This window comes from Peromyscus eremicus, chromosome 3 (assembly GCF_949786415.1).
Source record: "Peromyscus eremicus chromosome 3, PerEre_H2_v1, whole genome shotgun sequence".
Lineage (NCBI taxonomy): Eukaryota > Metazoa > Chordata > Mammalia > Rodentia > Cricetidae > Peromyscus > Peromyscus eremicus.
Window position 1 is genome coordinate 10855791 of NC_081418.1, and position 26153 is coordinate 10881943.

At 36.7% G+C, this 26153-nt stretch overlaps 1 long non-coding RNA gene across 1 annotated transcript; it reads right to left on the reverse strand.

Annotated features, from left to right (window-relative positions):
• Window positions 1-10400: 10400 nt before the first annotated feature.
• LOC131905639 (uncharacterized) lies at window positions 10401-19862 on the reverse strand. The gene is made up of 3 exons (XR_009378000.1): window positions 19735-19862; window positions 11817-11958; window positions 10401-10712 (listed from the first exon to the last, which is right to left on the reverse strand). It is a non-coding gene; the product is annotated as an uncharacterized LOC131905639 (long non-coding RNA).
• Between the last annotated feature and the right edge of the window lie 6291 nt (window positions 19863-26153).

Sequence of the window (26153 nt, forward strand, 5' to 3'; positions counted from 1 at the left end):
TTTCTTACCTTTTGAATTGGGTCTGTTTTGCTTCTGTGCTGTTGTTGCAAGTGATACTGAACCAAAAACCACCATTACATAGCAACAGTGTTCTCAGTGAATCCCATAGGTTAGCCATGTGCACATGTGTGTGCACATGCTTGTGTGTACACATGTGTGTGTGCATTTACAGCCCACCAAAAGTTAAAAAATTCTGTAACTTCTACTTCCTTTTTTCTTAATCATTCTCATGCCCTTATCATGAAAGTCTTTAGATAATCTAACTTGGCAAATATAAGTTATGCTGTTTTGAATCTAAACATGTTAATACTTGTTGAATAGGTTAAAAATATTTTGTCCCTAATTCTGTAAGTTTGATGGAAAGTTTGATTTGGGAGTTCAGTTATACCTTACCTAGTAGAAAGCTAGGCTGGAGCAAGACAATCTCAACAAACGTGACATTTCAAATGTGTCTGTGACTGATGACCTGATATCGCTGCCTCTACTGTAGTGTAGTTCCAAGAGCAGCCAGATGGAGGCTGCCTCACTGCACAAGGGTTGCATTTGTTCTCTGCAGCATGCATGAAGAGCAGCCAGATGGAGGCTGCCTCACTGCACAAGGGTTGCGTTTGTTCTCTGCAGCATGCATGTTTACATTAACCAAATCACATTAAGTTATTAGACAATTTGATTTTCAAGAAGACATGATTTTCAAGGTCAAAGTAAAGCTATATCCCTGTTTTTACATCTATTTTTTGATATATTTGATAGGATTAATGTAGGGATACGTCTTTTTTAATTTCTTCACAAATTATTTTTAGTTTACTTGCTCTGTGCTCCAGAGACATATTGGTTAATGTAAAAGCTATAGAGCATATACCTATAAACTGGAGTTTTAAAGTTTCATTAGGTTGAGAAAATTAATATCTCTTAAGCTAAATAATGATAGCAGCGTTGTGCATCATAAATTTCTTATTCTCTTGATAGTATTTTCATTGTTCAAGATCCTGTGTGACTAAAACTTTGAAATGGTTAAAAAAGTCAACCTGAATTACCATCCAAGCAGGATGTACCATTTTATCAAGGAGACACTGTAGCAGTGCCTAGCAGAACAGCCATTTTATATTTGACATAAACATTTCATACAAATTAAGAAACCTCATCCAAAACTTTCTTCTTAATATTGAAAGACTGGAATACTGAAAGTAGGATACTCAAATAAAATATGTGGTATTTTAAATATCACACAGAAAACATTAAAATTAATTTAAGAAAATTCAAGCAAATATTTAAATAAAAGTTTAAAAGACTGACCAAGTTCAAGTCTCCACAACAAAATATAAATCTCTCTTCTATGGATACCCTCAACAACGTGAATACACAGATCCCCACAAACATTGTGGACACATGTTTAAGTCAGCATTGTCTCATTGTGAAAACTACACAATGAAAACTACACAAGTGGCCATCAACTGACTGCAGGGTTGTGTTATCAATGCACTTGAAATATTACCCTAGCAAGGCCAAAAACCAGAAGACATGAAAGGTAATCCATCTCACATTCTACATATATTCAGTATCCAGAATAGGCAAGCCTGTCGAGGCAGAAAGTGTAATTTTGGAAATGATGTTGTCAGCTGAAGGGAAGAAGGAACCTGTTGTTACGTTAATAGGCACGGTGATGGGAGTTTTGTCTGGGTGAAGAAAATGTTCTAAAATCAGACAGTTACAGTGACTGTACAACACTGAGACTATATTAAAACCATAGAAATTTTTTAAAAAGAAATTTGATATGTACTCTTCTCTTTTAAATATTTCTGGAAATAAAGTGAAAATACAATTGAAATCCAGACTAAATAGTAGCGTCGGCCTTTTCCTGCTGAATAAGCATGCCAGTGTGACATATAAAGTTGCTACCGAACCTGCTTGGGAGTGATTTAATGCACAGTTTTCAAGACCAGAAGCCAAGAAGAAAGTCTCCTTCTGTCAGGAGGTGACACTATCATAACTGTTACTAGTTTCTCATTTGGAGGTTGAGTTTTAAAGGACCAATAGATTCTAATTTGAAATATCACATTATAATGCTTTAAATGGATTCTGACATTTTGTTAAACTGTGCAGAATGGTGACCTGTCTTTTAAAACTGAAATAGAAATCACTTGATATTATAATCGAATTTGTGCTAAAGTAAACATGACCAGAGCTTGAGATACCATTTCTGATTCAAAACTGCTAGTCATTACTATTCTGGACAAATGCATGCTTATCTATCATTTCTTATATTAACACTAAACTGATAATAAATTGAAATCTAAATTTTTAACATTAAATAAATAATGTATGTAATATAATGTATATACAACATATGCATTAACAATAATGCTTTTGTAAAAAGTCTAACATCCTCCTGATAAATTCTCTATAATAAAATGGAAAATAGAATGTAAAACAAATGTCCCCACCAAAAATGTCTACAGAGACAAAATAAGTAGCATGGGTTTTTAAATCAGTCGAGATGTATAACAAATGTGATAGATTGAGATATCCAGACTAATTAATGCCATGTTGATGTAAGATACACCAAGTACAAATTTCAAATATCCAGACTTTCTAAAATATATCTGATGAGAGATTAGGTCACATGATATTGGATTACGAAGCATATTGTCTGTTTTTCTTGCTTTTTCAATCTGCCGTGCATTTTTGCCTTGAATTGAAATGAGCTCTCATTTGTTACATGGCAGATGTCACATTGGAGGCTGACAGACCATGGTGAGCGAGTTAAAAGCTTGCTCCCTACGGTGTCATTGATTAACTTCCCCTTCTGAATGTGATGCTGGGGCCAAGAAAACAAGCCAGGGGCTAGAGCAATTGCTCAGCCATTAAGGGTGCTTGCTATGCAATCATGTGGTCTGTGATTGGACCCAAAACCTTCTTTGGATCCCAGAATTCACATAACAAGTGTAATAAAGGGCTACAACTCCAGTTCCAAGTGATCTGATGCACTCTTCCATCATCTGAGCATGTGCAGGCACATTGCCTTGTACACACACCCCCACATACATAAAAGAAGTCTTTTAAATATGCTAGTTCTTTGCCTTAGAGAAGAGGGATGCTGAGTCCAAACAGAATGACAGCTGTTCTCACAGACTGCAATATTTCTTACAAATCAACCATTGATGTCTCCTCTCCATCTACATCATCTACACCTGGGAGGCACCTTACAGACTAATTTGAATTTTGCATTTTAACTTTCTACCTCATTTTTCTATCTTTTACCCATCTTTTCTGTTTTTACTATCTTAAAAAGATGTACATTTTATTTATTTTCTTTAGTGTGTGTGTGTGTGTGTGTGTGTGTGTGTGTGTGTGTGTGTGTGTGGGTGCACGTGTGTGCACTGAGGATAGAAGATGGGAGATGGAACTCCAGTTACAAGCAGTTGTGAGCTACCACACTTGGGTGCTGGGAATGAATTCAGGCCCATGAAAAAGCAGGAAGATCACTTCTAAGTTATCTATTTCTCTTTTTGCTTAAAGGCTTTAAATTACACACTTGCCACTGACCTAGTCTAATACGACTAATTTAGAAAATTGAGCAAAAGCTAATCTGTTAGTCCAAGGTAGATATAACCTTGTTCTACACTAGGTTTATGTCCTGGTTTGTCATATACGGCATAATAATTTTCTATCTTCATGTATTATTTAATATTTCTAAATTGGGCCACATCAACTCAATTGGGTTTAAAATAAAATGAAGTTTCTTAGTTTTAAATAAAAAGGATTTTTTGCTAGTTTCCAGTTAGGGTAGAGACGGTTCTGGCTTTAGAAATGTCTCTAATAAAGAGACATTTGGTTGTCTCCCTAAGAGCAGCTTTCCCTTCTGTGGTTTTATTCTCAAGTAGAGTCTTGCCTTCCTTAGCATGGCGTAAACAACCGACTAGAGGTCTACATGTGTCTTGGATCAGTGTAGCACTTTTGGTGAAGTGGAAGAGATATTTCTAGTAAAAGTGTTAAAGTCAGATATAATTTGGTTTTCTTGGATTACACAACTACATTTAAAGGAATTACCAGAGCCAGCACAGTGAAATACTGTGCATACATATATTCATTTTTAGCATGTTTGATTTTTTAATGAAATTATTAATGCTGTAGGTACACTTTCCTAAGAAAAAAAAAACAATTAATCTTCTAGTGAAATCCTGTTCTACTCTTATATTTTTGATTGTGAGCCTAGCCTTTAATGGCTGAGCTATCCCTCCAGCCCTCCTGTTCTACTCTTACAAATATTATTTCTCTATTTGTTGTTTCCATTTCAATGCTCCAATCACCACAATATTGCTTTTGGTATGGCATCCTAACATTCTAAAGTGTTTTGATTTTAGGATTAGTCTTTAATTCTAATACACACATACACCACACACACACACACACACCCCAGTAGAAAGATCATCATTAAAGGAAAATATATATAAGAAAACTGTTACTATTCATTATAACCCGGTAATATAAGGAGATATTCATATTTCTAAAGAGATATTAAACAATTACATTAAACATATCTCAAATGTTTTATATTCTAAAATACTCTGTGTACTGTTATTTTCTTGACAGAATGAATGATGAGGGTTATATCATACTGCTTTGTAGAAAGCATTGCATAAGATGATTTTTAAAAAGAACAAAACATTAGATCTTTGAATTAGTATTTCAAAAAGAAATTTTTGCTATTTGATTTATTTGTTCTCTTTGATAAATATGATTCATCTTTGATAAATGAACTTTAAAAGCCTTGTGTGCTCTTTCTTCATTTTTAATGTGTCAGAATATCAAACACAGAAACAGAAAGCTGGAAACTCAAACAAAGGTTAGGTCGATGAGTGTTCAAACTGTGTGGGCTGTGCCCAGTATTTCAAAATAAATCTAGAACAAATTTGTAGGTGGTAGAATTGAAGAGTTCTTCCCCAGCTAGTAGAAAAAAATGATCTCTGATTTCAAAAGGCAATCTGTTGAAAGGGACTTTTAATGGTAGAAACTGATGAGGAGAAGGACCTTTCCGGATATCCTGTACTAATTAGGTGTAGAACATCTGCTGATCAACCTTGAAGAAGACAACAGGAAATGATGGTTGTTCCTATGGCACTGTAAGGCAATAGTTTCAGGTAGAGTTGTTTACTCTTTAACACAATTTTCTAAAATTATTAAGGACAATACATCAACTCAGTTAGTTCACTGTGACATATTTTTTAAATAATCTAAAATGCATACTAATTATGAATTATATAATATGAGAAATTAAATAATATTGAATAACTATATATGATATGAGTATAACTTTAAAAATATTTGACTTGTCAAGACCTATGTAATTTTAATGACAAAATGAATACTGATACTCAAGCCTCTTTAAATTAATTTTGCATCCTTGTAAAGTTGTTATTTTCCCAAGTACAAATATATTTATATATATATTTATATATATATATATATATTATATATATATATAATATCTTTTGTCTTTATGCTTTTGATTGTTATTAAAATAACCATAAGGGCTGGAGAGATGGCTCAGAGGTTAGGAGCACTGGCTATTTCCAGAGGTCCTGAGTTCAATTCCCAGCAACCATATGATGGTTCACAAACATCTCTAATGAAATCTGGTGCCCTCTTCTGGCCTGCAGGGATGCCAGCAGAACATTGTATGCATAATAAATAAATATATTTTTAAAAAACTATAAGACATGAATTGTGAGCTCTGTTTTTCAGATATGAAAACTAAGACTCACAGAAGCAAAGAAATCAATCAATTTAGTAGAATCATTAAATGTTTAACATGTAGATGACAACCTGTTTCAATGCTCAGAAGTTATATCCATTCTTTGATGACATCTGTCCTTTGGAATGAATGTATTTATTTATATTTGTATGTCTAAATCTACATCTATACGTTTCTAAAACCATAGAGAACATTCTCTTCTCCAGAACAATAAGAAACTCAACTAACCAAAGGCTGGTTGGCTTGAAGAGATGAATAAACTGACAAATCTTAGGAATCCTTAACAGCACAAAGAACAGGAGTCAAAGTCCCAGATTATGAATATCAGGAAGGAAAAGATCTCATCACTACCATTGCAGATTCAAAGAGGAATGCTAATAAGAGAGGAAATTCCAGGGAAACTGCAGTGCAAGGTAACTTAGATGAACTCAGGCATTCCTTGTAAAACACCAGGTCCAAAACTGATTTCAGGAAGGACCAAAGCAGGTCCTCCGAGCTGCAGAGTCTGAAAAGGAACTGTGTTGACAACTTAATATCTTCCTGTAGGCAAACAGCTTCAGTGGTAATCTCTAAGATTTTCAAAGCAATTGACACTACCATTTTCTCCATTTTTAAAGACTAGAGACAAAGAAACACTTTCCCTGAATTCTGTGATCAGTAAGTACTCTGTTACAAAATTCAAAAACATCATGAGAGAAAAACAAAAGTTTCCAAATCAGTATCTTTAAAGTACAAAATTTGTCAGCAATAAACCAAGAAACTATAGTATTATAAAATATTAGGAAGAAAATATAAAAATAGTCGTGCAGATTTACTGCAGAAATTCAAGGCTGATTTAATGTATGAAAATCACTATAGTGTTTCATCAAATTAATAAACAACAAAATCTGTATTATGATGTGTATCTTCTCCAAATAAAAATTTGGCAAAATTAAGACCATATTAATAAGAACATTCTACATAACAGGAATAGAAGGAAACATACACATAGGATAACTAGTATATATGAAAAATTCTCGGCTAGTAAAGTAGCAAAGTTGACCATGCTTTCTTTTTAAAGCTAGGGAAAGTCTAAGAATGATCTTCCTTTGTGATTTCTGTTCAGCTGATACTGAGCAATAAGAAAAAAACTTAAAAAGTCATCTGTATGGGAAAGGAAGAAATAAAACAGTATCTTTTTGAGGATACAATGTTCTCATACATATTCACTCTTTTTCTAAAAGTATTAAATATTTGAATTACTATATTAGTAAATCAAATATACAGAAAAATATATAGTATATTAGTACAGTAGAATAAATAAAATTCAGACATTTTATTTATTAATTTTATTTAATTAATTTCTTTAGAATGCAGTTTCTAGTCTGTATGATATGCACTTATTTAACTTTTTGATAAGCTAGTTGAACATTTTGCCAGTTGCATATACTGTGTACTTATGGCATGCTAGGCTAGCTTAAACTAAAGTTCTAGACAGTGAACTAAAAAGCAATAATAACTTAAAAATATAATAAAACAGACAGTATTCCTTTTCTCACATAATAATCACTCTTTTCTGGAAGCATAAGCAGTAAGACTGTTAACAGAAAACAAAATATTTCAGATACAGTATTATGTCAAAATTGTAAAGCAGAAAAAAGGTTCTTGTGAAGTGTTTAGACAACAGTGACAATCAGAGCCTGTGTTTTTATTATTCAATTTATTTTATGACAATGTCATATACATATTGGATGTGTTCTGATAATGTTCTTCTCCTGTCCTCTCTTATCCGTCTCCCACCACTGTCAACGACTCCTCCTCACCACCTGCCATTTTCCCATGTGCACGTCATTTTGTTTTATTTTGTTTTGTTTTGTGACCCACTGAGTTTAAGCAGGGCCATCTGTGGGACAATGGTTCTGGGGATATCTATTAGAGCCTGGTGGGCTCCCCAGTGGATGCACAACTGAAGATAATTACTCCCTTCCCTCCCCCTGAATCAATCAGTAGTGGTTCAGCAGGGAAGGGTGGAACCCAATGAGCTGCTTCTGCATCAATGACTGGTTGTCTTCTGAAGACCCAGTACAGGCAGTGGTAGCTGTTGTAGTTCAAGACTGCAATGGCTGTGTCATGATCAGAAAGCAGCATTTCATAACCTATCTCCCCATGATATGATTCTAACATTTTTTTCTACTCTTTTCTGCAGTGTTTACTAAGCCTTACAGGTGAAGTATAAATGCCCGTTTACAGAGTTGAGCACTCATCCATCCCTCATTTTACAATAAACGAAAGAAATTTTAAAAATATTTTATTATGAGTGTTTTTGCCTGCATGCATGCTCAATGCCTACAGAGGTCAGTTGTGAGCCACAAAAAGCAACAAAAAGATACACATAGGGGGAAAATCTCCTTTTGTAAGGAGTGATGGATGTGTCAGCAGTTAAGAGTGAACACTGCTCTTGCACAGAACCCAAGTCTGAGTTCCAGCCCCTCTGTTGGGAAGCTCACAACTCTAGAATGTAACTCCAGCTGCAGGGGACCTGACACCCTCTTCTGGACTCTTCAGGAACCTGCACTCATGTGCACATTCCCACACACAGACACATGCACATACGTATAATTAAAAAAAAAATAAAAATCTCCTTTCTGTCCCCAGCCACTCAGAGCTCTCCCAGAACTAGCCTTTGATATCAATCTCTTATGTGTTTTTCCAACACAGCTTGTGTAAGTACATACAAACAAACAACTATTCTTTTCCTTCATTATTTTTTAACATGTACACTTGTATTCTATACACACTTTTGCAACTTCTTTTTCACTTATTACTATAGTTGCATCTTTTGTTTGTTTTTGTTTTTGTTTTGAAATAGAGTTTCTCCGTGTAGCCTTGGTTGTCCTGGAACTCACTCTATAGACCAGACTGGCCATTCAACTCTTTATTAAACCAATCACAGTGACACATCCTCACATAGTATAAAGGAATATTCTGCAACGAGAGTCTACCATGGTGGGGAGGCACAACAGTGAGTAGCAGGCTGGTGGCAGGAGCAGGCAGCTGAGAGGTCACCCCTTATCTCCAGCATGAATCAGAGACAGCATGCTGGAAGCAGGGCAGAACCATCTGCTCTCAGAGCCTATGCCCAGTGATGTACTTCTCCCAGCAAGGCCATGCCCGCTAAACCTCCAGAAACCATACCACCAAGTGGGGACCCAGTGCTCAAATGCTTGAGCCTAGAGAGCAGTGTAGCACAAATTCTAACTGGTCTTAATAATAAAAATCTGGAGTCAGATATTGGGGTAAATGCTGAAAGATCAGAGAAGTAAAGGAGCAGTCAGAGTCACCTTTACCTCTCTGAATCCTCCTACTGAAAAAGGGGTCGAGCTCCCACCTTACGTTCCTCTCTCTATCCAGCCATATCACTTCCTGTCTATCTGTACACTTCCAGACCTCTTTGGTTAACTAATAGTTAGCTCCACCCTTTGATCTTCAGGCGATCTTTATTTGTTAGAGCACAAACAAAGTATCACTACAGGGTGGTGGTTTTCAACCTACAGGTTGTGACCCCTCTGGGAGTCAAATGATCCTTTCACAGGGGTTGCCTAAGACTATTGGGAAACAGAGATACTTACATTACAACTTGTAACAGCAAAATTACAGTTATGAAGTAGCAATGAAAATAATTTTATGGTTGGGGGGTCACCACAACTGGAGGAACTGTATTAAAGGGTTGCAGCATTAGGAAGATTGAGACTCATTGCTATAGATGATATTTCTCATTCAAACTACCACAGGGATCAAAGAGGCTTTATGAGTCGGGGAGCATTTGCAGGTCAGCCTTAATATTCAGGAGTTCATAAAGCAGAAGGGAAACTCTCGGAAATTTAATCTGAAGAGGGAAATCTTTTTTTTAATTTTTAAAAGAATTCTATGTGCATTGGTATTTTGCCTGCATGTATGTCTGTGTGAGGGAGTCAGATCTTGGAGTTACAGAGATGTTATGTGGGTGCTAGGAACTGAACCTAGGTCCTCTGGAAGAGCATTCAGTGCTCTTAACTGCTGACCCTTCTCTCTAGCCTCTGAAGAGAAAATTCTTAATCTGAGGAAAAGAAAAACACAATGTGCCCCAGGATGGGTTCCACAGAATTAGTTGTGAGTTAAGGAGTGGGAAGTCTTTGGATAATGATAATAAGGACTGAGTGTATGCACCCCATTAGAAACGACAATGTACAGCAATAATCACACCGATAGGAAAAGTAATATTATCAATAGCTCTGTTTCTGGTACTAGGTTAAATGTTACACATGGGGCTGGTAAGACGCTTCAGCTGGTAAAAGCCGTATGTAGCTTCTCATATAGCCATTCTCCAAGGTCTCAACTGGCTAGGAACCCTATGTCAAAATTTGTTGGTGTAAATCCCTCACTCCCTTACAGACTCTGGCTACATCCTATTTTCTGAAGTTCTCCACATCACCCTCAAGGAACGAAAATGCAGACTTCAGGCAAGTTTGAGGCAAAATATCCCAAAAGGACCACTTTCCTCAATAGGAAAATCGGTTGAATTTTCAGAGGCAATTTATGACTTGCTTTAAAAAAGTTATTACAATTTTTATTTATTACAATTTATTATAATAAACAACCTTCAGTTGTTTAGAGTCTGAAGTACCTTTAGTAGTTTAGAGTCTGTGTATTCCAATATTCATTGGAAAGAAAAACTTCTCTGATTAAAGCTGAGAGTATAATTATTCTATTAATTTAAAAATAAATACTAAGAAGGCAGTTTGACAACCTGCCAACTTAGTTAAGCAACGGTAAATACTTCTGACCTCTGTCCAAGGCATAGGAGTTCTTCAATCATGAGTATTTTTATTGAGTTTCTGATCCCAGCGATGGACTCCTTCTTTGAAGTGGACCCCAAATCCAGAATGTGGTTGGTTGCCTCCCAACAGTTTTGCCACCATTGCCGCGATGCAGACATCTTGTTCTGTAGGTTGATATTGGCATTGACAGGGTTGACAGGTTGATAAGACAGAAGACGTTTTTTCTTCCCCAATAGCCTGCACAGCAGCTTCTAGCACTGTGAAAGCTAACTTGCCAGACCTGTTCTAGCTTGATTTCTCTATTTCAGTTTCTTAGACTAATAATGGCATAAAAGATGTGTTGGAGAAAAATTCTATAGAAACAAACCTGTCAGTATTTGTAAGGATAATTTTCCAGACATTATTTATACATGTAAAGGATATGTTTTAAGAAGAAAATTCAGCAAAATCTACCTGGAACTAAGCACTATACAGTACCTTGGACTGAAATGCCTTTTGGTGTCCTCTAAAAATTCCTTTTAATTGATTTTAAAAGATCAGAGGAAAAAGAATGTGGCCACAAAAAAACTAAACATTAAATTTGTTATCTTTACTACTTATTTCTTTTAATATTGAGGTAATAAAATGTAACATTTTATTCTATATAGAAAACATTCATGAGAAGATATATATATATATACACATTTATGTGTGTGTTTATATATGTATATATCTACATATAAATAAATATATAGACATATAGAGGTACTATATATACATATAGACAGAGAGAGAAAGAATTATGACTATAATCTTAGCAAGTATCTCTGATAAACACAGTAAGAAACTAAAAGCAAATGAGATCATGGTAAACCCAAATGCTCTGAATACTAGTGAGAAACATAACAATAGTTCTATAGGCCATGTTTACCTTTGAGATGAATGAAAGTCAGCTGAAGAGGTCTGAGTGACACTTCACATCTTTAAAATGATCATTTCTTCAGTTGCCAGAGTGTGTTGTAAAGCAAGCACGCGTCACATTATACAAGCCGAGAAGAGTATATTTGGGAATGTATATTTAGATACATACACACATATAACAGTGATTAATAAAAAAAAAAATAGGCCGCAAATTTGAAACAGAGTGAGAAGGGGGTATATTAAAAGGTTTGAAGGAAGAATCAGTAAGGGAGAAATGATGTAATTATGTTATAATCTCAAAAATAAATGAAAATATTGAAAAAAATCTAAAGAGAAAATATTATCAGAGCACTGTGAAAAGAATTTACCTGTGGATGAGGTGAGGGTGTACAAATCATCTTTATTCTCTTCAAAATAATTAACTCCTACATGCCTATTTTAACTCCTTCAGCGAAAAGTCCAATCTTCTTTGCTGTGATCTCTGTTGTCAGTATCAGGTACATCTTCTATCTGTTCAGAAGAACAACACAGAAATGTGTGGCAATGACTGATAAATGACAATTGCAACATCAGATAAACATGTGTTCTCGAGTTTCCACTTTGGAGGCATTTCTTCGGAAGATTAATATATCACTTATTCTTCAGTCATGCGTGGCTGTGTTAGAAGGAAGTATACTGGGAACTGGGCATAATCAAATTTGGTACTTATGCCAGGACATTTCAAACAAATAGACACCACCATTATTACAGACAAATGAGTTAGAATTTTCGGAAAGAAATGCGACAAAGACCTTAGACCAAAAAAAATATTGGGAGAGAAGGTGTAAAAGGGAAGGGACTGTCCTGCAGAGTGTCTTCTGCCTTAGAAATCATACCACGATAGTCACTGTGACCAGGACTTAGTGTCAGCATAACAAACACAGAGATTAACTTTAAAATACTTATTCAATCCATGTCATTATCTTTTTTCTGTTCTACAGGAAATAAGAGCACACACCATGCCTGTCAGCTTCCCACGATGAACACATTTCTGAAAAAGAAGGAAAACTCAGCTAAATGAAGACTGAGTCACAGCTTTGTTAGCAGAATGCTTAACTAGCTTAGCCACAGGCAGACTCAGGTTTTATATGTAGAAAAAATGAGATGCAAATTGAATGACTTCTAAAACTTAAATTTTAAGAGTATAGTTGCATGTGCATGATAGTTATGGCACTAGAAGTTTTACCAAAGGATTGTGAATTCACCTTGCCTCTGCCTAGTATTGCTGATTACAGAAAACTAATCCTTCAAAGGTTGACACAATAAAGACAAATAAAATGGATGGTCAAAGAAATGGTAAGCTCTTCCTCTAAACTGATCTGTTGGTGATGATGTATGAGGACACTGTAACATTAGAGCATGTGATATTCCATACGAGAGTGGCCCTACCCACTGGCTGTCTTTTATACACATCATTTGGCTACTGCTTGAGGACGCTTTAGCTTTTTATTTTTCTGTTGACTTGATTAGCTTAACTCAGTATTTAAATTTTATTTATTTATTCACTACTTTTTTCTGTCAATTTCCCAAAAGGATCACAGGTAGATTTAACTAGAATATCCCTATCAGAACGTGGATCTTGTTTCTGTTTCTGATTCACAGTTTACTGACACTTCTGTATAAGAGTTCATCTTATTCTAGAATTTTGTATTTTATAAGTGGGATTTGTATTTTTTCATTCCACAACATTCTCTCTTTAAAACTAACTTACAAATTAGACATTTTGCTTGGAATTTTGCATTTACATCTTTTACATATCAGTATTTATATTTGTTTGAATGTCCTTACTTCCTTACTTCTCCACCTCCAAAAAAAAAAATGAAAAAAGTTCCCTAAAACGACACACTCTTAACGTGTATAATTTCTTTTATAAAAAGCTTATTTAGTGCTTAAAGTAGCTTATATCTTAGAGAATATTTCAGGACAGTAAAAAAATCTTGTGTGCAAGAAAACATATACCATTATCAACTATGAGTATCTGCCTATGAGTTCAGATAAGTTGAAGCTGCTAAAACTGTATTTCTATATTTTTAGTGTAGCTGTTTTCAAAAGTATTTTCTACTCTTCTACCAAGCTTATTTAAATATTTATTGCTAAACTCAAGACTAGTTGGACTGTGTTCCCTCTGAAAATCTGTCTTCTTAAGAGGTTCCCACAGTGGAATGCTTCAGCATAAAACATTGAAAAACCCTAATGTAATAGATTGTATGAATGCTTATAACCCTCTAACCCTATTATCTTTTCAATAAAGAATATCATGAACACTTAATTCATTCTTAGTTTTGCCATAATGTGTTACCATATCAGACTTTTCTGGTTTATTGGGAACTGAAATTGCTTAAGTTTTAAAATTCTGAACATAAGGTATTTTGCTTTTAAGATATGAACAATAAGAACAAGAATGGAAGGCTTCTTAAAGCAGAACTCTGGTTTCTTTTTATTTGCCTTTGAAAAAATAAAATAATTTATGACAGGGGAACCATTGTTTCTCAGCATGTGAATTGGAGTTGAGACATGGCTCAGTGGGTAAGCATGCTTACTGTGGAAGGATGAGGTTGCACGTGCAAGTCTCCAGCCACGCATAGTGATGTGTGTACATGTAACACCATCTATGGACAGACTGGAAGCTCTCTGGGGTTGATGACTGCCAGCCTAGATCCCTGTTCAATCAGAGATCTTGTCTTAAGACATAAGACAGAGGCTTGTACATCAAGGCACATAATACCCTCAATATGTACACACACACACACACACACACACACACACACACACACACACACACACCAGATTAATATATAGAAGAATTATATAATTAAATAGTCAGAACTCCTTGAGACTGTAATTTAAATACAACATTTCACCCTTCCTTTCCCTTCCTCCAAACCCTCCCAAATGCCCCTCCCCACTCTCCTTCATACGCATGGCCTCTTTTTTCATTAATTGCTATTGCATGAATAAAAATTTGTATATACAAATATCCCTAAATATAACCTATTGGTTCAATATAATATTATTCACATGTGTGTCTTCAGAGGTTACTGCTCAGCAAGAGGAAAATCATGCCTGGTACTAGAAACCTACCTAACTACTCAGTGCTGATGAAACCATAGTTATTAGAGGAGAATCTACAGCCTCTGATTTACTAAACCAGCACAGTGCCTCACAACAATCTCTGAACACTTTTCCTTATACCCACATAGAGGTAGAGTCCTCACCCCTCATCCAAGAAACTTTTCTTTGCAGCAAAGACAGACTACTACAGAAACCAGAACCAATCAAAATGCAGAGTTGTGGATCACAGTCCCAGTGGATACATCCACAAAACACCCCTGCACCTCAGACTCGGGGAACACTGCAGAATAGGGCGTAGGAAGTTTGTAAGAGACAGAGATGAGGGAGTGTGTGGTGAGGTTGTATCTCCTGGTAACATCAGAGACCATGCCCATAAATTTCCACCAGATGCCAAAATGACTGCTCAAACGTGAACTGAACAAGGGAGACACCAATGAAGATTTCAATTTTGATGAAGAAAAGCCCATGAGGCCTCAACCCCACACAAAGAGTTACAGGCAACGGGGTAAAGCTGAGAGTCAGAGAGGTGATTCTCCACAAAGAAGAGCATACCCATAGGTTGTCCAGGCCAAGCATTTCTTAACTTTCTGTTTTTGTCTTTATTTCTCATATTTGGATTCTGTTTTGAAAAGAAGATATAGGATTCTGGCTTTATTGAACAGTCTACGAGGTGCCTGGTACAGTTTCACCATGAATGCAATCTATCCTTTTCCACATGAAGTTCAAATACTGTCTCTACTCCTTAAGTGAAGTGTTTTAATTTTTTTCCTAATGTGTTTCATTCTAGATATTTCACTATATGTTTTTGTTCATCTCAAAAAAGTCAACCACAGGTTTCAATAAATAGGTCTACTCTATATTTTCCCCCATTGTTAACGTATATATTAATTCATAATGTATGTGTAATATAAATATAATATAAAATATCTATACAAGTTCATTAAAAATCAAATATTGAATTGAGGATCAGGGTGTATTATAATCATCTTAAATTTGTTTCACATAAAAATTATTTTATGATGAGATTTACATGAGCAAATTAGGGGTGAGGGTGGGGTAAGGGAGGGCAAAGTATGGTGGATGAGAACATAGGGGAACAGGAGGTTCGAGCTGGAACAGGGACAGAGTGGGAGAGCAAGGAAAGAGATACCATGATAAATGAAGACATCATGGGAATAGGGAGAAACAGAGTGCTAGGGAAGTTCCCAGGAATTCAGAACGATGACCCCACCTTAGACTACTGGCAATAGTCGAGAGGGTGCCTGAACTGGCCTACTCTGGTGATCAGATGGCTGAATACCCTAACTGTCATCATAGAGCCCTCATCCAGTGACTGGTGGAAGCAGATGTAGAGATCCACTGTCGGTGCCAGGCCAAGCTCCAGGAGCCCAATCAGTAAGAGAGGGGAGGGATTCTATGAGCAAGGGACATCGAGATTATGATGGGAAAATATACAGAGACGACCAGCCAAACTAGTAGAAACGCAAGGATTGTGGACCAATAGCTGAGGAGCCTACATGGTACTGGACTAGGCCCTCTGGGTAGGCAAGACAGTTGTTTAGCTTGAACTGTTTAGGGGGCCCCCAGGCTTTTTGGAGCTTAGTGCCTATAGTGGGACACTTTGCACAGCCTTGGTGCAGGGAGGAGGAGCTTCGACATGCCTCAACTAAATGTACCAGGCTCTACTGACTCCCCATGGGAGACCTTGCCTTGGGGGAGGTGGGAATGGGGGGATGGGATGGAAGAGGCAGAAGGAAAGAGGAGATGGGAATTTGTGATTGGTGTATAAAATGAACAGAAAATCTCTTAATAATAAAAAAATCATCTTAAATTTGTTTCACATAAAAATTATTTTAATTTCCAATTTCCACATTCAAAATCCGTAATGAATATTGATGTTGAGAAAAGAGAACAATTTACTATGAATAAAAGCATCTATTAGAGATAATTATAATGTACTTTAAAGGAGTCTCAAAGTGTGTTTATATTTAATACTTTAATAACAGAAAAAGAACAATTCACAAATGTTAATAAATCTGTATTTTATATAATCAATAAACTTGCATAAAACAGACTGTTCTTGGCTCGTGTCATGAAAATATTGTCTTGCCAAATAAATCCATGCTATTTGGAACACATACTGTTTAGTATTCCAATTTTGAGTACAGGGGTTAAGATAGTTTTGTCACTTTGATAATAAATGCAAAAATTACTGGCTTATATCTGTGCTTCCCCTAGTATGGGACACAGTTCAAATATTGAATTTGAAGTAATTTGCCACAATGTTTAAATCTTGGTGGCTTAATAACAGCAAGAGATTAAGCACGGAAAAATATGCTGGGCCAAATACTACAGCTCTATTGGAGTTACTTTTAATAGAAGTTTGTTTATTCATTCATTTATTTTTAAAAATTTGGAATATAGGATTCAATGGTGAAACTTGCAATTTGTGATTTATCTTTTGAAAACATTAATACTCGGTCGCATAATTTCAAGTGCAGAAAATATAAATGCCTATTGTGGAAATGTTATGAAGATCAAATGAAGTGCATCTCTCAAATCTCCTCGAAGAAACTCCTCACTCCAGTGCTTTAGCTCATCTATGCCCTTGCTTAAGAGTCAGAATATAGCACCTATGATTACCTCTTTGAGTTTTAAATTCTTTGAGATATTAAAATACCAAGATTTTATATCAGCTTCACTTCTGAAAGAACTCATAAATATAATTTGTTCCATAACTAAATGAACTTGCAAATATTCTTTTCAAAAACTGTATATCATCTCATGAAGCCAAATTTTGTACTTTGTAACTAATATCAATATTCAGAAATTACACATATCTGTTCATTTATAGTTTCTACATATATTAAACATTAAAATTTTTACTTTTTAATCCCCCTTGTCACACTGGTTTTAAGTGAGCAATAGTAATTGTGTGAGTGACTCAGATGGTTTAATAATGAGCAGACATTTCATAAAAAAATACAATAAAAACAGTGACTATATATTTGTAGTTTATAAGTCTACTGGGTAAATTGTCAGAGTCAATTTTATAACAAATCTTGAGTATTTAGATGATGAAAGGTGATCTCTGAGAAAATGATGAAAGGTGATCTCTGAGAAAATGCTGAAATGATTAGGCATTAAGTTCACCTATAGAGAACAAAAGATCTCTACGCATAGCATATAGGAAAAATGGCTGATCTGTGAGAGTGAAGAAAAACTTTCCATCAGCTTCTTCTCTGTAGCCACTGGAGGCCATGTTGAGACCTGTGATCCATGCAGCCACTGAGGGCCATGAGTGGGTCAATGATCCTGACTGATATGCCCAGGGGCCATGTTCATGTTTGCGGCCTGTGTTACAGCTCAAAGCCATGCAGATATGTAGGTGCTGTGGCCTGAAGCCATGTTAACACCCAAGGGCCCTGCTGTCTATATAAATGGCCTGTGTCCAGACCTATGCTGTCTCCTAGCTCCAAGTCGAGGTCTGTGGACTACTGCAGCTGGGATTGTGTTGATGTCCATGGCCTGTGCTACCATCAAAGGCCATTTGAATGTCAGGGGATGGTCTGTGCTGCATCCAGAAGCCATGCTGCCACTGGGAGTAATAATTATCTGAGTGGTCTGTCCTCTCACCTGAAGCCATAGTGATGTCTGTGGTCCAGGCTTCCTCCAAGGGCCTTCCTTCTCTGGGTCTGTAGTCCTATTGCAGCTGGGGATAATGTTCTGTGATTTCACCAGAAACCACACAGAAGCCCATGATCCATGATCCCACTGACTATAAAGAACAAAGAAGCAATTTTTGCAGAGATATCAAGGACTGCAGACACACAGTTGAGAAAGAGGGATATGAAAGGCTTATGTGACAATCCATAGCTCCCCACCCTCCCAACCCCCTGAAAAAGTAACAGCTGAAATAGGAAGCCATTGAAGAGAAGTCTTAACAAGTGTGATAAGGACACCAAGGAGTAACTCTCCACAATTGATGCCTTCTGGAGGGGTGCTGGAGGGTAAGGACTCTGTTCTTTTAAGAGACAGGCCTTTGAAAGTTTAACCAAGCTCCAGTAAGTAAATAGGACACATTGGACTTGTTGCTGTTGTTGTTGTTGTTTGGAGGGGGGAATCACAAGGGTGGGGGAACAGATATGAAAGGACTTGGAAGTGAGTGTGATTGGGGATATTTGATGTGAAATTTCCAAAGACTCAATAAAAATACTGTGTTGGAAAAAGAAAGCTATATGTGTCTTTTTCTGAACCATTTAAATCAATAAAGCAAAGGAGGTATTATTTAGAAAACAATCTTATTTGATTATGAAAATTAAAGGAAATAAATACAGGAGATAATCTATTCATGATTGTATTTATATGTGGGGAAATGGGGGACAAAACAGGAAGATAACATTCCAATGAATATGCAAATCCAAGCCTCTAGCCTTCTGGGAAGAGAGTTGGGCATTGCTGTGACTGCTTCATTCTATTCTGTTAGTCCAATGGAAACTATAAAAGAAACACATTTAAACTGTCATGAGAAAAAAAGGAAGCAAAAAGCTCTTTGCAGGAAAATAAATATTTTAAAAATTCCTTTCATAAAGAGAATTCAAAATGAATATATCTAAGTTATACTGACAAAGCTTCAGCAAGGTCTATAACAAGAAGATTGAAGCTGATAGAGCACAATGAAGAATATTATTGACCTGTTACAGGGTCTGACCTGCAACTGGTTAATGTTGTTTTTGAATTTGGGTATCTATGCACAAAAGTCTTAAAATGAGCAAAATATTTGAAGACATTTTAATAGCAAAATTCATCTTTCTTAACAGTTGTGAATCATTACTCTGAAACCATCCTTATCTAATAAACAAAAGGAAGGGCACCTTGAAAACACACCTGCAAGTAGTTTCATATGGACTGAGTAGATTATATTTAGGTATATTTGTATATGCACATACAGATATGCATGTAACAACAATTAATGGAAAGAAAAGCCACAAATTTGAAAGAGAACAAGGAGTGGTATATGGGAGGGTTTAGAGGAAGTAACGGGAAGGGAGAAATGATGTAATTATATTATAATCTCAAGAATAAAGGAAAAGAATATGTATAGAAACTTATTACTACAAGAACTTACTAAAATATCTACATACACATGTATAAAATGAGTTTAAATGGGCTTACCCTCCCCCAGACACCATAAAATAGCAAATAAAAATCCCAGGGAGGGTGAGTGTGAGTCTTCCTTTTCAAATTCTTGGTCAGTGGTTTCACCGTGGACTTCTACCCCAAATATAACAAGCTGTAGCCATTGTTCTTAGTTACCTGCCAGAACTTGGTGGTAACTCTACAACCCCAGAAGATGGAACACATATCTGGTACTGTTAACTGAGCAGAAATCTAAGGCTGCCTAAGTCATAAGCCCTAAGGAATAACCCTATATATACTATTATACTATATATATATATATATGTATATGTATATATATATATTATACTATTATTTTGTTAAATGGACATATTAATGAAGCCCTCAAAGTTCTATCTTTATTATGTCCATAGATTATTAGAGTATCTCTCAACCCTTATCAGAGAAACTTCTTTTGAAGTGGATCATGATTAACACACAGACCCACAACTGGCCAATGTGGAAAAAGCAGGAGACTGGATTTTCAACTTTAAATGTAGACTATAGCTCTCACTTCAAGACTCAAAGATCGTCATCGCAAAAGAGAGGATGAACATATTGTAGCATCCAGAGATCTTTGATGTTTTCAGGGAAACAGTATTTGCAGAACACGACAGGGGCATTGCACACATTGAATGACCACATACATGAGACCTGCACAAAAACAAGCCAGCCAAATTCTCAGCACGGATCGTGGAGAGGCTCCTGAAGTTCCACCTCTAATCTAGGAGCTATTGACTACTGATGGCTGATGGATAAGGGAGGGTAGACTTTCTTCAGGCCAGCAGCTCCTGAAAGGCTACGCATGCACCACAAGTAATACTAAGTATATTCAATGGATATCAAAAAGAGAAGGAAGGGCCAGGCGGTGGTGGCGCACCCCTTTAATCCTAGCACTCGGGAGGCGGAGGCAGGCGGATCTCTGTGAGTTCGAGGCCAGCCTGGTCTCCAAAGTGAGTTCCAGGAAAGGTGCAAAGCTACACAGAGAAACCCTGTCTCGAAAAACCAAAAAAAAAAAAAAAAAAGAGAGAGAGAGAGAAGGAAGGAAGGGAGGGAGGGAGGGAGAGAGGAAGGAAGGAAGAAAACATATGAGTTAGGAAGGGAAAAAGGGAGATTAAGAAAGGAATAGAGAGGAAAGATCTACGGGTACACTTGATACTCATGTATGAAATTATCAAACATTATATAAATAAAAGTGGTACCAAGTAGGATTCCTCCTAAGAACAGCACGGCTTTACTGAACTTTGTGTTATTTTTTTCTAAACTATTTTAATTAAGATACTATAGCACTGCAACTAGCTCATTTATACTCCAGTGAATTCTTCTTAAATTGTCGAATGGCATACATTTATAAGTTGGTGATTACAAGATTATTTTTGAACTTTTCCACTTTTAGATGCTTATCCTATGAAGGACTTTTCAACCTTGGCATCACTCATATTTTGGGCCAGAAATTTTGTGGTGGAAGGTCATGTAATGCATTACAAGATGTTCAGCAACAGTCCTGACCTCAATATACTGAATGATAGTACTCACAGCAGAGATGACAATCAAAATGTCTCTAGATATTGCCCAGTGTCCCTTCAAGGGCAAATCTGCCTCTGTTCCCATTAAGACCACTGCTATAGTGATTAAACTCTCAGGTAAACTTACTGTATTGTACAGGGGAGAAGGGGGAGCCAAATATCAACAGTTTCACATCACAGAAAAAACGGTTCTCTAAAGTTGAAGAAACCATATTACAGTTAATTTTTCTAAACTTCTGTAATCTGATCTCTTAGTTTTATAAATAGACTTGAAGTTTGTTAAAAAAAAAAGATATGAGTTATCATTGATTTCCAGTAGACAATCTTTGAACTATAAGGCACACATTAGAGCCACTTAAAACTTACCATAGTACTCATTTGTTTGTTTGTTTATTTGATTATGTGTGTTGCTCTGGTAAAACACTTTAACCAAAAGCAGCTTAGAGGAGGAAAGGGTTTGTGTGACTAATACTTCTGGGTCATACCATCAATGAGAGATGTTAGGACAGGAAACTGAAGTAGAAACCCTGAAGAAATGCTGCCCATTGGCTGATGCTCAGACACTGTTCTAATACAACTGTGGCCTTGTTGAATAGAGATAGTGACAGTACAGGTGCATGATCCTCAGTCAAGACAATCTTTCACTGTCCAGATGACAGTGAAAACTAGCCCACACAGCAATCAACTAGCCCCCACCTTAAACAGAGGCTCACAAGATGAAGAAGAAGCCACATTGCTGTATGATGTACATGAACGAAGGAAGTGTCTCATTGTCAAGAGAAGGATGCTGATTTTCAAATGTGGATGATAAATCATAGTGTTAGGATTCTACCACTCTTCAGCTGTATGACCGTACATGCTCACTCAGTTCCGTAGCTAAACAAGGGGTCTTACATCATCCAAGGGCTGAGTGATTATGTAATCTGTACATATGTGGCAGGGAAATCCTTAAAAAACCAGTCACAGACTCCTCCCTTTTCTTCTGCTCTCCCTCCCACCCACTCTCTCTCTCTGCATGTGTCTCTTCCCAGGCCTGGTCCCTCTCTTCTGTCTCTCCCCCCTCCTCCTAATAAAGCTCTGATACTGGGTTTTGTCATGCCTCGTGACCTTCCCACACAGTAACAATGCCATATTTAAAACCAACACATAGAATATAAGGAAATTCAATTCTAGATTTAGCACTTGGAAATCTTGTATGGTAGTAAAAATATTTTTTCATGTGTGCAAAAGGCCAATCAAAGTAGGTTCATGAAAGAAATGGAGTCATAATTTGTAGACAGGCTGTGTGTGTGTGTGTGTGTGTGTGTGTGTGTGTGTGTGTGTGTGTGTGTTGAGTATTTTGTTTTAAAGGAAAGGGTGAGGAGTAAAGTAGTTTCTAGAGATAAAGAGGACTGATTGCAATTATTCCTCAAGACAGAAGGAAAAGCTGGCTCAAATAGGTAGAGGTGACTAAGAAAATAGAAAATTTAAATAAGCTAGAACAATAGTTCTGGAATAAAGTTTTTAAGTAAGATAAAATAAACTGGGTCTCCATAAAGGAGTAATTTGAGTCAAAAGCAAGAAGCTCCCATGCTTAGTATTTAAAGAAACAGTATGAGGCTCAACTTCTGATATTTACTAGGAGGTGTGATGATGAGGAGTGAAAATACTCTTCTGAATTATTTCCGTTCACTTGGCAAATATGTTGTGTGATTTTCAGTGCAGAACAGGATGGCAGAGGTGCTGATAGCCTGAGGAGAAATGGAATCACAATCCATTGTCTGGGAAGGAGAAAGGGACTGACTCGAGACCTTAGCAACAGCTTCTGGTGTTAATAGTTCTGTGGCTGCTGAAGTCACAGTTCTGTTTATCAGGAGTCACATGAGACTTCAGTCAAACATATTTGGAGTGAATGAAATCAGGAAAGACAGTGAGATTATGAGACCATACCTTTACTGAAGCTGACTTCTTTTGCTTGTCTCTATTCAATTTAATTTAATTTTTTGGCTTAGCAGACTAAGATGCTTACCACATAAGCCTGATGACTAGAGCTTGACCTCCAGGAGCCCCTTAAGAGCTGAGTGGTATGTATATAAAGTGTCAGGACTAACCACTTTGCATTAGATAGCCATTCAGGAGTTCATCCCTGGAAGAGGATAATTCTCCATTTTCTAGCAAGCATTAGATTTCTGTAGTTCTTTGGTGGGGCCCTGTGAGATTTCCACCCTTCCATGTTTGCTTGTCCACTGATATTGTCATTGTTAAAATTAGTTCATACTGAAGAAAATAAATAAATGAATGAGCTAACTACTATGGTACACAGTTGAATGCCAGTGCTACTTTGGCAGTATAGGAGGTGGACAGAGGATTGTCTGGATGCAATAAGAGCAGAAGGCCATGTAGATGGGAGCATGCAGCACAGCAGAAGCAAGGAAGCCCCTACTTACACAACTTGGAAGGTGGAAACTGACCTTTACATTGTGGGGTAGATAGATAGGGGGCAAAACAGCTTGACCACACAGCTGCCATGACAGGCTTACTGGCAGGTAACATCCAGACCCAGAAAAAAACATAAGCTGACCCCACCCAGGGAGGGCCTGTATCTAAGGCAAAGTACCTGACATACCAAATGTCCCAAACATTCCCAGCTCCCCAGGACAAAGGTCAGCCAATCAGGGTCCTGAACCCTCACCCCAACATCTACTATAATAAAAACCCACCCTGCCCAGGCTCTGGGCTCTCAGCTCACGTTGCTACATTGGACAGACAGAGAAACCAAGCTTCGATACTAAAAGGCTCTTGGCTTTTACATAGGGGATTCGGTCTCTGTGATGGTCTTTTGGGGGTCCCCGTGATCTGGACATAACATACATATACTATGTCATACACATGACTTATACGTGCAACAACAACACTAATGTAAGCTTTAATCACTTGTCTTACCTCCATTTACGTTTATAAAATGTATTATTAACTCAAAAACGCATCCATGTTATCAGTATCTTGCTCTGTACTACTCTTGGTGACCCAGTGTTTGTGATTTGTGTCAAACATACCTAGACAAGATACATGAAGCATAGCACAGAAATCAGTGAGAGAAGACAATGGACAAAGAAGCTACTCTAACGGAAGGAGCTAGGACAGTGGCAAAACATTTTGTTGATGTACATTTTGGGTAAGTTCTGTATTAACTCTAAAGTCTCTGGAACATGCTGCTTTCCTGGGGGTTTGTGTCCAGTCCAAGCAACTGAGTCTTTGTCCTCAATCAGGCAGTCTCTTACCATACAGCAGCAACAACAGATGATAATGATTGTGAATAGTAGAAGTCAAGTACAATACGTTTCCCTCTTTTGATCCCCGCTGTTCTTTTTCTTTCTCTGCCTCACTCCTTTTATTTCTTCTTGATGTCCGTCTTTGCTTTTCAGTCTCCTTCAAGAAAGTTTACTGTCGTTCTTCATACAAACTACAGCTCTTGCCAGATTCATCAGTGTTCTAAACAAAACCCACAAAGAATCAGTCCTAAGCCTCTTGACCTATGGAACAAACTTAGTCTGTGAGCGTTCCTCAGCTAATTACTATGATCAGGCAATTACTCTGAACATCGAGATAACTGGATTGAGTACTTTCTAGGAAAAGAAAGCCAAAATTTCCTATCCTCTTACATTACAATGAGGAGTAAGGCCTCAAACGAGGAAGCTGTCCCCTAAAGTCTAAAGTCTAAACTGATCAGATATCCAGGGCTTTTTGACTTAAAAGGATTCATCTGCATAGCAAAAGACTGATTAAGAAGTATATTTGTTTTTGTTTTTAAGGAAGGTCAGAGACTGCCATCTCTTCTCTATTTAAAAGCAGAACAGATTCTATTTTTTTTTCCTTCACTTACTTATAGAGTGTCTAGACTAGATGACTAACTGGACTCTCATTCTATTGGTATATGAGTGAAATCTAGAGATTTGGAGGACCCAGACCTTCATGTAATGTGGAATATTTAGAAATCTGTAGCTGATTCCTATCTCCTTAATTTAATGGAATCATAATTAATTAAAATATATAAAAACTTACCAGTTATAAATACATAGATTCTTTTGTAAAGATTTATTGATTTTATATGTATGATTGAGTGTTTTGCTTGCATCTGCACTGTGTACCTTGGTGTCCTCTGGGGCAGGAAGAAAGTGCTGGATGCACTGGAGTAGGGCAAGGTTGTGAAACACCATTCAGGTGCTGTGAATAACCCAGGCCCTCTTCAAGAGCATCAATCTTTCCAGCCCCAAAATACATGGATTCATTTTTTTTTCATATATTTTGATCATATTCTTTCCTAGTCTCCAACTCCTCTTCTATTAATTCTCTCTCCAAAACAAAGAAAGAAAAGAAAAACTGAAAATTATACAAGTAAAATCAATAATACAAAAATATAAAAACAAAACAAAGAGTGAAAAATAAATAAATAAATAGATAGATAGATAGATAAAAGGAAAAGAAAAATCAGCTTTTCCAATGGAATGACATTAGGTATACCAAGCTAACACCAGAGAAGTCTTCATGTTAAGGCCATGCCAGTCAACACAAAACCAAATATATGGATTCTTACTTTGAACTTACTCTCTTTTTTTCTTTCATGTCTCATCAAAAGAGAGATTGTTGTTAGCAGAGGCTCTCAACATAGGGTCCTCTAACAGAGTCTACAGCTGTACCACCCTGCCCAAATGGATTGTCTTTGCCTCAACATTTAAATGCAAATTTTTATGGAAGTATTTGCCCTTAACAAATGGTTCTAGTTTATGATGAAAGAAAATAGTGTTGTTTATCCTGAGTTTTGTATTCATTTAGGTGAGAAAAATCAAGAACATTATAAGACAACACTAAAAGCTGTGATGCATGAATTTGAGAGACAGTATATTTTACTAT